Here is an 11,157-nt window from a genome sequence, read left to right as displayed (position 1 = left end):
TGGAAAGAAGATGTCATGAGGTCTCTCCACTCTGGAACAGTTTTTCAGAAGCTCAGTTTTTAAACAATTAAGCCTAGAATGTACCAATTTTGAGGCTTGAAACATTAATCATCTACTGTGTTATATTCCCCTTTTCTACTCTGTGACTGGAAAAAAATATACAGCAGGATTTCTGATAGGGTGTCCCCATGTCTTGTAGACTCCAATGGCATTTTCACTGCCATAAGAAGGTCAAACCCAAATGGATCAAGCTTGATGCTGATGCTGTTCAAGGAAGGTCAGTCACAAGGATGTGGAGGCACACGTTATGATGCAGGCAGATGGATGCAGCATTGGAAATGCCCTATGGCCAGAGTGGGATGATGGCAGGGGCCGGTGTCTCTCGGGAACCAGGTGCTCAGCTGGTGGGTAGTCATGAGTGCTCCTCATGATGGGTTTGGGCCAGTGGTAAGGCCAGTCCCTCTTCCCCCAACACCACGTGGGCAGGACAGGTAAGGAGGACATGAATGACCTGTCCCTCGAGTGGGGAAGGTGATAGACTCCTCCATACGTGTGTCCTTACACAGGCTCTACCAGGCTTTGGCGCCCTGTGGCCGCATGCTGAATGCTTCAGAGACAGGAAATGGAAGGACACTGCAGAACTGATGGCAGCAAATCATACACATGGGCACACTGGAAAGAAGTGGTACAAAACATTATTCAGCTGTTAATGAACCATTTGAATTTTCCCTGGACTCACTGGAATCAGCCCCAGAGATGGATTCTCATCATGGCAATACAGCTAGACTTGGAAAGACCACCAGGTTTGGGCTCCAATTGTTCAATATTTCAATGTGGCAGGAGCTCCATATGCAGCTCAAACATGCCAGATGGCCTAAAACACACACTACCCTAAATACTCCAACACCTTTCTTGCCCTGCAAAGCCACAGAGCACTGGGCATGCAGTAAATGTGGAACTGAATCCGCTTGGATGCGAGTTAGTGATGGCAAAACTGAGTACTCAGTTAAAGAGATCAGTTCTCCAATGGCTAATTGGTTTGTTTTACTCAGTGATACCCACTTTCCTGGTTCATTTAAATAATATCTCTCTGGGAAGGCTGATGGCAAGAGGCTTTAGTGACCAAGAGCCAGGGCTGTTTATATTTACTTCATTGGTCTGAATCCAACAGAGAGCCTGATAGTGAAAGAAAATATTAGCCATCTGCCCAGTGCTTGAAAGCCTTGCTAGCAATAAAACCAAGAATTGATTAGATATGGAGGTTTCCTGAATATCCCTTGCTAGGGTTGGCCTTCCAGTTTGCAGAGGGACGTCCTTGATGAAGCAGAACCATGCGTCCTCTCGCCACCCTTCCCCACTCCTATTGGACCAGTAGGCAACCCTGGCAGTGTCCACCAGAGAAACACCAACTTGTTACCAATACTAAAGGAAAAATACTGAAGAGAGAAAAAAATGGCTCTGTATAATGGCTCTGCTGCTTATTTTGGTGATGCATCACACTGTTTTTGAACTGACAGATGCCACACAGTGTCCAGAGCTCACAAAGGCACAGTTGGAAGGTAGACCTTGCCCATTGCTACATTATTGTAATGTTCTTTCTTGCCAAAACAGAATTCTGTATTTTAATATCTCCTACCTGCACTTGCATTTTGTCACATACTAAAATGCCTCAGCTGTAAAGCTAACACTTTATAGCCTTAGACCTAGGATGTAGGTAGTTCTCATACATGAACTGTCCACACTACCAGCAGATACACAGGAAATAGAAGCAGCTGTCTATGGTTTTGCTTTCCTTTTGTAGTGGCAGCTACCCCAGAAGGACTGCCTTACCTTGGGATCACACCCCTGCCTAAAACACTGCCTTTGAAACTGCTGATGACAAACCAGTGGGCCTACATGTTAGTGGCTGAAACATGTACTCTTGGTGTAAGTAAGTAGAAAAGATATCTTAAACATGACTCAGAGGGTGGATACACCTGAGAGTAGATGGTGTGCTACACTCTCTGTAAGATGTTGGGCTTGTAGCAGAATCCAGCAGCAGGGATGAGTAAGGAGCAGATGTTGTTCCTATACCCAGACAGACAGCATGGCCCATCTCCACTGTTCACCTCGGAAGCAAGGGGAAGGGCAGAATGCCACACTTTGGGCAGCTGATTTGGATGCCTTTGTTCTCTGATCTTCAGACAGAGACGCCCCCAGCCCACATTTGTGTATGTGTATATTGAAGGGCACCTGTGTGCAGTGCATTTCAATAAATAATATCTCTTGCTTCTCACACAGTGTTTCTGTGGCAAAAAGTTTGCACCACCTTGCTTTTATTGTGTGTCTCAGCCAGAAAGATCCCTCCCACAAATGATGGACTTGCATCGTACCACCTACACTTCATCACACAAGGCAGTAATAAATGCATGGAGGAGTACTGTGCCTCAGGACAATTTGAGCACTGTGCAAAGGTCACTCTCTTCAGACCCTAATTGCTCAGCAAAAGTGACATTTAAAATGCATATCATTAAAATCATAACAAATGTATTTACCTCCTTCCTTATTGGGATTGTTTCTGCATACATTACACATTTGATATATTGAGTGCTCTGGAGGTCAGGATGTGTTTGCATCATAAAATAATGTCTTGTGGGATCACGGTGACATGGGCTGCCAGGCTCCCAGTATTCATGCACTGACTGCTCTTGTAGAAGCTATCACAAAATCCCAACAGCCAGAGTGGGCCAACAGCCCCTGAGTTTTGTAGGAAGAGAGTGGTGGCTGTTTTAAGATGAGTTTAAAACAAGTAACATTGCAAAAGTAGGGCAAGTAATATTGTCAACACTTCTGGACAGGAGGAGGAAAGGTGCAGCAAGAAGCAGGTGTCCATGTGCACCTCCACCTCAGTTCTGAACCATTTGTTCAGTGCTAGTATCGGCTTACACATAAACACATATGTTACCCTGAAAACTAAAGCCTTCTGATAATGTTTTCATAGTTTTAGTTACTTTCCCATGAAAATTCTATAAACATGAGTTGTTTATCACATTCCTTCTAAGAAACATCTTTTGATGGACGTTTTGCATGACCAGTGAGATTGGAAAGGTGGTAACTTAATTATCCAATCCTTGGTCATTGTTGAGAATCTATAAATACTGGAGTCAGAGAATACAGGTTGGTTCTTTCCTGTTCTAACACTGAAAGGTGTTCATGTGAATAATTTTGTGTCCCTTAGTGACACACATATATATCTTTCCATCATACGTATGTGTGTGTATCACTGTATCTTTCTGTCTCAGAGGATGGCATTCAAGCCAGTATCTTTTAGGAAATTGAGACACTGCTCATCTAACATGTCCAATAGATGTTTTCTCTCTCATTTGCCATGAGATATCAAACACCACTCTTTAGCTTCAGCAGCCTGAAAACCACATTCACCATGAGAACTGTTGTCACAATACCTCTGCATTTCTCTTTGCTATGACATGATTACTTGTCAAATAGGACAGAATTATTCCAGGTAGCATCCGTTTTCTCTATTTCACTTATGAGCGTTCATTAATTTTGTTCATGAAGTTATTTACTTACCTTTTAATGTTCTTTGGAACACTTGGATTTGTGTGCCATGGAAGAGGAATAAGTTTTGTGACAATAATCATGGCAGTTTAATGTCAGTGCCAGAAGCTGAAGATCTAACTTGCCTTCTCAGCTGAAGATGAAACAAATCTAACCAGCTATTCATCCATGTGCTTAGTGCCCTTCTTCTACACAAAGATTGTGAAGGACTGAAGGAGTCATATACTTCACTAAAGCATTCAGGAAATGTTTACTTGCTGCTTTACAAGGACTGAACCAAAGCCTACTGGATTCTTTCCAATCCATTGAATTTTAGTTGTTTGGTTTTGGGGTTTTTTTTATTAAAGCCGGGAGAATGTTTTTGGCAAACAACAAATTTGTCAAAAAATGTAGTTTTGAAGAAGCAACTTGCAGAATTGAGTCCAACTTTGAAAACAGATTTGTTTAGCTGGGAAAGAAATAGAAAGCATTCATAAGAACATAACTGAGACTGTCCATGTTTTTCTTTGGAAATTATATATTTGTTCCACGTGTGGCATTATGTAAAACCTATAAAGAGGGATCTAGGTTGGCTAGACTGTATAGAAGAATTTCTTCTTTCTCTGTTTTTTTCCAGACTGGCCACTGAACAGATGTGTCCTGTGTGAAAGTCTTATTGTTTTCCATACCATCTTCTCTGTTTAAATCACTTATTTACTTCTTACGCCTGTCTTCATAATTTGTAATGCTTTTTCCCAGCATGGATTCAGTTGAACAGATTCTAAGTTACTGATCTCCAAATTTATCACATTCCAAAAGATACCACCGTTGGTTGGCAGCAGCCTCTAACATTAGAGCCCAAGCAAAATGTAACAAATACTGGTGCTTGCTGTGCTTTCATATCTTGACCTTAAAACACACTTTAAAGTAGACTAGAGGTAAAATCTGTAACTTGTATGACACTTGCCAATGGGCCAAGTACTATTTCCTCTTCACTTTCTGCAGGGAACAGTCAAGAGCCAAAATAGACTTGTCTTTCATCTATGACAGAATCTTCAAAGTGTAACCCTTTAATCGTTCAATGTTGCTGTGGGATAAACCTACAGGATGGTATCCCATGCCTCTGTCTAAGCAAGTCAGGTAAGCAAAGTTGCATTTTTCATTGCTGCATTGGCCTGTTGCTGATCCTGGAAAACGTGTGAAAAATACCCTTGAGACCAGGATAAGGCTCCAAATTCTGGATTTTCCTGGACACCCCCTTTCTGAGGTCTGCATCAGCATCCAGAGAAACCTTGCGCAAGGATGGAGGGGTGGGGCAGGCAGCTTCTGCAGGTGGGAAGGTTGGCACGTGGACTAACATCCTGCCCCAGTGGAGCTATCACACTCCTGTCAAGGTCCTTGGTGATGCCAGCTTGCCTCCCAGTGCTGCATGCAGGGTGGGAACACTCCAGCGGCTCCTGGGGGCGGCTTGGCTCACACTGCAGACCAGGAACAAGCTCTGGAGCTGGCTGCCTTGCTGGCTTCGACTGACTGCAGCTGCTTGTTTGCTCTCCGCCAGGCTGCTTCTGGAAAGCCTGTCTGTTTGACCTGTCTGCCTCCTTCCTGATGCTGAGCTGCTTCTCAGCTGCCTCATTTCCTCCCTGTGATCCTGACAGAGGCAGCCTGAAATCTCTGCTCATTGGGCTTCCAAGTGACTTCTCATCTATTTAATCCATCATTAAAACTTAATGCAAGGTCTTCCCATCAGAAAAAAATAGATTTAGGAACTCAGCATTCCTTTCCTTTCATGATGTTTTCTGATTTTTAACAACTATGCCCAGGTATTTGTTTCACAGCTTTAAATCAAGAACTCCATCAAAAGCCTGCACCAACCCTGCACAGGAGCTTCACTGGGATATTGCTTCAGTCTTTCCTTTTTTTTAAAATCTGCACAGCAGGACTGAATAGCATAATAGTGGATGTTGGAAATAAACTCTTGAGTAGTGGAAGGACCATCATTAGCGCTGACAAAAGCGGCTTTTGAGGCTGCGCCAAGATCAAATAAATAAGAACTGGTAGGAGAAGCTGGCATAGTTATGGATGTGAGGTTCAAGTTACCACTTTTTTGAAGCAATTAACTTTTGTGATACTTTGTATAGATGAGTCTAAGCTGAGGGTTTCCCTTCAACTGAAGCACAAATACCTTTGTCCATTATATTAATTATTTCTCCTTAAGTGGTGCAAGAGGCTTCCTCTAATTACTTCCAGGCTGGTCATTTCCCTCCCTTTTTTAACAGCTCTCCCACATCCAGACTTTCCTGGTGAGAGCACATCCAAGCCAACCTTACCCCAGAAGGACAAGTACACCTTATTTTCCTGAGAAAACACACAAGGAAAGAGTTGGACTGCTCTTTTCAAAAGGGAATTTGTCATGATATCCCTGCATCTACAGCCAAAATGTGCACTGACCACGAGGACCCTACTTTCACCTTCATCCATGGAAGAATTTAATTAATCTTTCTATATTGGCAGGCGAACAACATTTCCTGAAGAGAAAAATAACTGTTAATTTCCAGAGGTAATTAACAGTCACTGAATGAGACTAAAGGGCTTTCATCAAAATTACCAATCAGCTCAAATTTGAAGAGATTCTCTCCTCCTCATTGCTTCTTCATCGCATTCAGCCAGTCCTGCTGAATTAGTGCCTAATAGAGTCTCAGACATATTCATATCCTGTCAAATTCCCATCCTCCCAAGGAACTGTCCCTTTCAAATGGTAATACAGAGGGCGTATGATGTGCACTCGTTGCTATTTTGGATTTAACAGCTGGCTGTGTTGCACTAAGAGTAGCTGTGGAAACTTAACTGAGGGACGTGTGCATGTGTGTGTGTGTGTGTGTGTGTGCGTGTACACATCTGTGTGAGTAAACGCCTACTCCTTTGCAAATGACACCATTTATCTTAAACAATGCTCTCTTTATAACTCTGAAAGATAATTCTCTTTTTAGACCACCACAGCTGCCAAAGGGGAGAATGGTACAGTTTCACAGCAACCAAGAGCATGGCCTCACCTCAGGACTGGACTGTGCAACCCTTTTCTCACACAAGTTTCAGCAGGTGAGTAGGGTCACCATCACTACTGGGTCACTGGTGGCCCTCATCAAGACCTAAGGGTTTAAAAAAGGCTCTCTTCAGGCTCTCCTCACCTTGGCATGTACGGAGAGGCAGGTGGAGGGGAAGCCCCAGGGATTTACTTGTCTTTGCACAGTTTCAGATGTTCTCAACACAGCCCAACACACATATTGGAGTGCCTGAGCAGAGGCAGATGGTCTAAGGGCTGACCTCCACAGAGCAATATGAGCACAGAAATTCAGAGTCCTCCCAGGTCACTGCAATATAAGTCTGCCTCCTTCTGCTTTGTAAATATTTTGAGCCTGAGCCAAAGACAGGTGGTGTTTGCAGAGACATTTTCAGTGCCTCCAGCTGGATCTGGAATACCTGGAATTTGGACATCTCGGGGGATCTCATGGTGACAACCAACAATGAGAATTTCTAGTAAAACATTTCTCTGTGCTCTGCCAGGGCACTTCTGGAGACAGCACTAGATGGGCGCAGAGCATGACCTCTGTTAACAATATACACTGCATGAAAGCTAATAATTCTGGCTAAAGCATATTCAAAATAGGATGCTTGAAGCAAAACTAATGCATTATTCACTGCTTGTTGGGAATACAAGAACATGGAGATAGACATCTGAGCCTTGGGCCTTTTCTGAGATGTACTGAACATGGGCTCAGTGGGCTTATTGGCAGTACAGTGACTCTTACTACCATGGATCTTTCATTACTAATAGCATTTAAAATCTTGCACTGTGATAAAAAAAATAGTGTGCGTATTAATCTTTGCTTTCTAGTCACATACAGTGATGAGAGATATTTCTAATGCTGTATTCATTCCCTTGGTGTAAAATGTGCCCTTTTCCCACCTTTACATTAAATCAGACAAATATTTGGTGAAACTCACAAGGTGAAAGAGTGCAAAAATTGCCAATTTCTCAGGGGGAGCTGAAAACAATTCTGAACAGAGGACCAACATAATCAACTCCAATACAACATGCAGGCTCTGCTAACATAATGCTGCTTAAAAATAAAAATGTGTAAAAGAAGGAGAAAAATATGTTATTTTGTATACTTGTGATATAGAAATGAAAATCTCTGCAAAATAATTTAACAGCCACTGTAAGAGCAGCATTATAGAAAAATCTGACTGGTATTTGCCTAATTGCCTGTAGGCAGCCTGCAATATAGACACCTGCCTCTGAACTAATCACTCTCTGGTCCTTTTGTGGTCAACAGAGAAACACTGACACTTGGGGAGTGATTTCTCTCTTCCTAAAGTGCATGTCTAAGAAAGGTCAAATGAATTGCATCCTTAAAGTGCTTACTTCTCCTGGCTGACCATAAAGGTTGAAGAGTGACTAACTCAGGTGTAAATTAACACACTGTAACATACAAGCTTGTGGGTTGGTGGAGAGGGGAGGAAGCTATTCTTCCATTTGCCACAGTGGAAGGGTCTGTAGAATAAAGACAGATAACTCCTCCTCATCTCCAAAGATAGATTTCCACAGTTTCTTCAGATGTGAGATTTTTGGTTCAAGGTGTTTTGCCATACATCACCAGAAATGGTATTGTATGCCCAGACCTGCCCCACAATATCCTGTCAGACAGATAAACTTCTGCAGATGCTGCTGCAAAGAAGTTTTGGTCCCAGCAGTCCCAGCAAGTAAGCCTGATTTATAGTAATGGTTAATCCTTTTTGGAGCCAGAAGCAGCTTGACTGGATCCCAATTACTGCTTAACAAGGTATGTCTTGTCAAAACAGTTTTGAGGCAAACTTCTGATGCTAGCTGAACTTTAAGTGCAGCTGAAGATTGGCTTTTGTAGCACATCTTTGCTATGGCAAATTCTCTTTGACACTTTTGGGGAGCTGACATGGGACCAACTTTCTGCTAGAAAACAGATGGAAATGTAAAAAGCAGCATAGTTATATGCATTACTGTTATCCAAAATTCTCAGTTATCATTAGCTTCCCTACAGCTTATCCTTTTAAAAATCTATATAGTAATGAACCTTGCCTACGTGTGATATCTCTGTTCTTCTCACTAAATGCTTTCAGGATGATCAAATTACATATGATTTCTAATGAATGCTCATACAGTTAATTGAAAAGATAAACAATTGTGAGAATGCTGTTCTTGAAGCCACTGTGCTTGATTTTAATATCCACAAGTTTGTACTTTCCATGTTTGTTTGCAGAAACTTTGCCTAAAAAGCCTGATCTTGAATTTCAGACTACCTTAGAAAAAGGCAATTTTTAAATGTTAAAGGAAATCAAATACACATTCATATCTCCAAGGATGTGTTCCTCCCACTATAAAATAATTAAAGAACTACAACTAGATCAGGCTGACAATCACTGCATCAAAAAACAGTATGTACTATGGTCACATTACAAGCAACAAAGCTGAGCTTGGTGATTTATGACAATATCACTAAAACCTCGTGATATATTTAGCGAGTGGTAATGGTAAAGGTTATAATTCCTCTGAGGGACAATAGTGATGAAATAAACCACGAGGGCCAAGTGGATTATGACCTTGTGAAAACTCAAATAATGGAGATGGAGCTTTATAAACTTCCTTATAATAGATAATGCCTTAAACAATTTAAAAACTGCTCAGTACTCAATTTGGACTTGCCACAGGCTTACTACTATCTATATATTATTAGAGGCATACCTGAAAATTACTTCTGTCACTATGAATCTTGCATCTGCTCAGAACCCCTATTTTAGGTGCAATGAGTGCTCTTTCTGGGCTCTGAATGCTCCCAACAGACAGTGTGTGTGCACTCGTCTGTCAGTTCTCTCCACCCAGCATTTGCAGTGTGGCTGCTTATGCAGAATTTAAAGCTTGCAACACATCCTGGATTGCTGTGTTAGTAATCACACCTGGCAGTATTAATTTTGCTACTGTATACTACTATCCTGGGATCAAAGAGTTTCTACGTGATCAAGTGATAGGGTGAGATGAATGACAGTGCTGATTGCTTTACATGCTTGGAAAAAGACAAGATGTCACATTTATCAGCACAGACAATCCACCAGGTTCCTGCAGATCCTCTCTACAGAGTTACCTTAGACACCCAACAGTCTGTATGGGAGCTGAGGAGTGCCATGTACATGAATTCATGCTGAGATTTAGGTGGTGGTGAAGCAACATCACAGGCAAATGGTGACTATCCTGATCTACCTGAATATGTGATCCTGCCAAACAGTGTGAAAACAGTTTATGGGATCAGTCCCATAAAAGACTACAACCATGAGTCACTTGACCAAGGTCATTCACATACATAGTTTGGGCTCCTTCATTTTCATTCTTGCTGTTGTTTGCTTCCTGTGTGGCAACCCACCTCGCTAAAGCTAGTTTTTTGTACCAAGATACGATATGGAACTGGCAGATTTCTGGAGAAGCTGCATGGATAAAGCAGCCATACTGATTTATACATTTATAAGATTTAAATTTATACAGACTTATAAATTAATGCACAGGAAAAAAATTCTTCTGCCAGAAACACGGAGAAGTTTGAGACCATGCTATCTCAGCTGCAAAGACATGGAGGAGGAGGGAAAACAAAGAGACAACACAATGCTTACCCACTTGTATAATAGCACTGACAATGGCAGGCCTGAGAGGGCATCAGTCTGGAAGCAAACGGGACAATCAGCTGCCATTGAGAGAGGGATTTTTGATTGATTTTAAATTAAGGTCACTGTCCCCAGGCCACAGCTAGATTTGATTATTTCTGTCACATTTTAGAAGAGCGACAGAAACTTCTTTGCAACCAGTGCTCTCTCTCTTCAGTGACTCAATGCATAATGATGGTTTTTTCCGTGGGTTTTGATGATTCCAACTTCCACGATTTGCCACATGTTGGTACAGCAGTGACATTCTCCCACTGAAAGCCACTCATCCCTTTTAGTATTCGAATCTATGCAGTAAGGGCATTAGGAAAGCTGTGGGCAGCACAAAATTAACACAGGTATGACATTAAATCTGAGAGGTGTATTCACTGCTGGCAGGTGACTGTCAATGTACACAAGAGCAAACGGCAAAAAGAGAGTAAGCCCAGCCATGAGCCATTTCTCATGGAAGGACCTTTCTGAGCAAGCTATGATTTTGTTGCTCTCTGTGGATTTCTCTCCTGTTAATTCATTCATTTTCCTCTCAAAATGACATCAACTGCCTGCTGTCAGATGGCAAAGGGCTCCACAGCTGTGTTTGCATGAAGAATCACCTCTGTACAGTCAGGTGGTCTGTTAATGGCCTTTCCCTTTTGTGGTGGAAGCCAGGGCCACCAGTCCCTGCTCACCCTCTCCATGCTGCTCAAGATCTGAGGAACCTCTGTCACATCCCGCCTCTGGTGCCTCTTGCCAGTGTGCATGTACCTAACTAGGGAACCCTTTCAAGTCATGAATTATCACTGCTAGCATCCTCTGAAGCTTTTCTAGCTCTGCTAGGGCCTTTTTGAGAAGGTGAGACCAGAATTCCAGCAGCATTCAGAACACAGGTCCAGCACACAT

This window comes from Pseudopodoces humilis, chromosome 2, assembly GCF_049639895.1.
Source record: "Pseudopodoces humilis isolate 2021_Gansu_Grassland_sample_001 chromosome 2, ASM4963989v1, whole genome shotgun sequence".
NCBI classification, from domain to species: Eukaryota; Metazoa; Chordata; class Aves; order Passeriformes; family Paridae; genus Pseudopodoces; species Pseudopodoces humilis.
Note: the sequence above shows the minus strand (reverse complement) of the source record.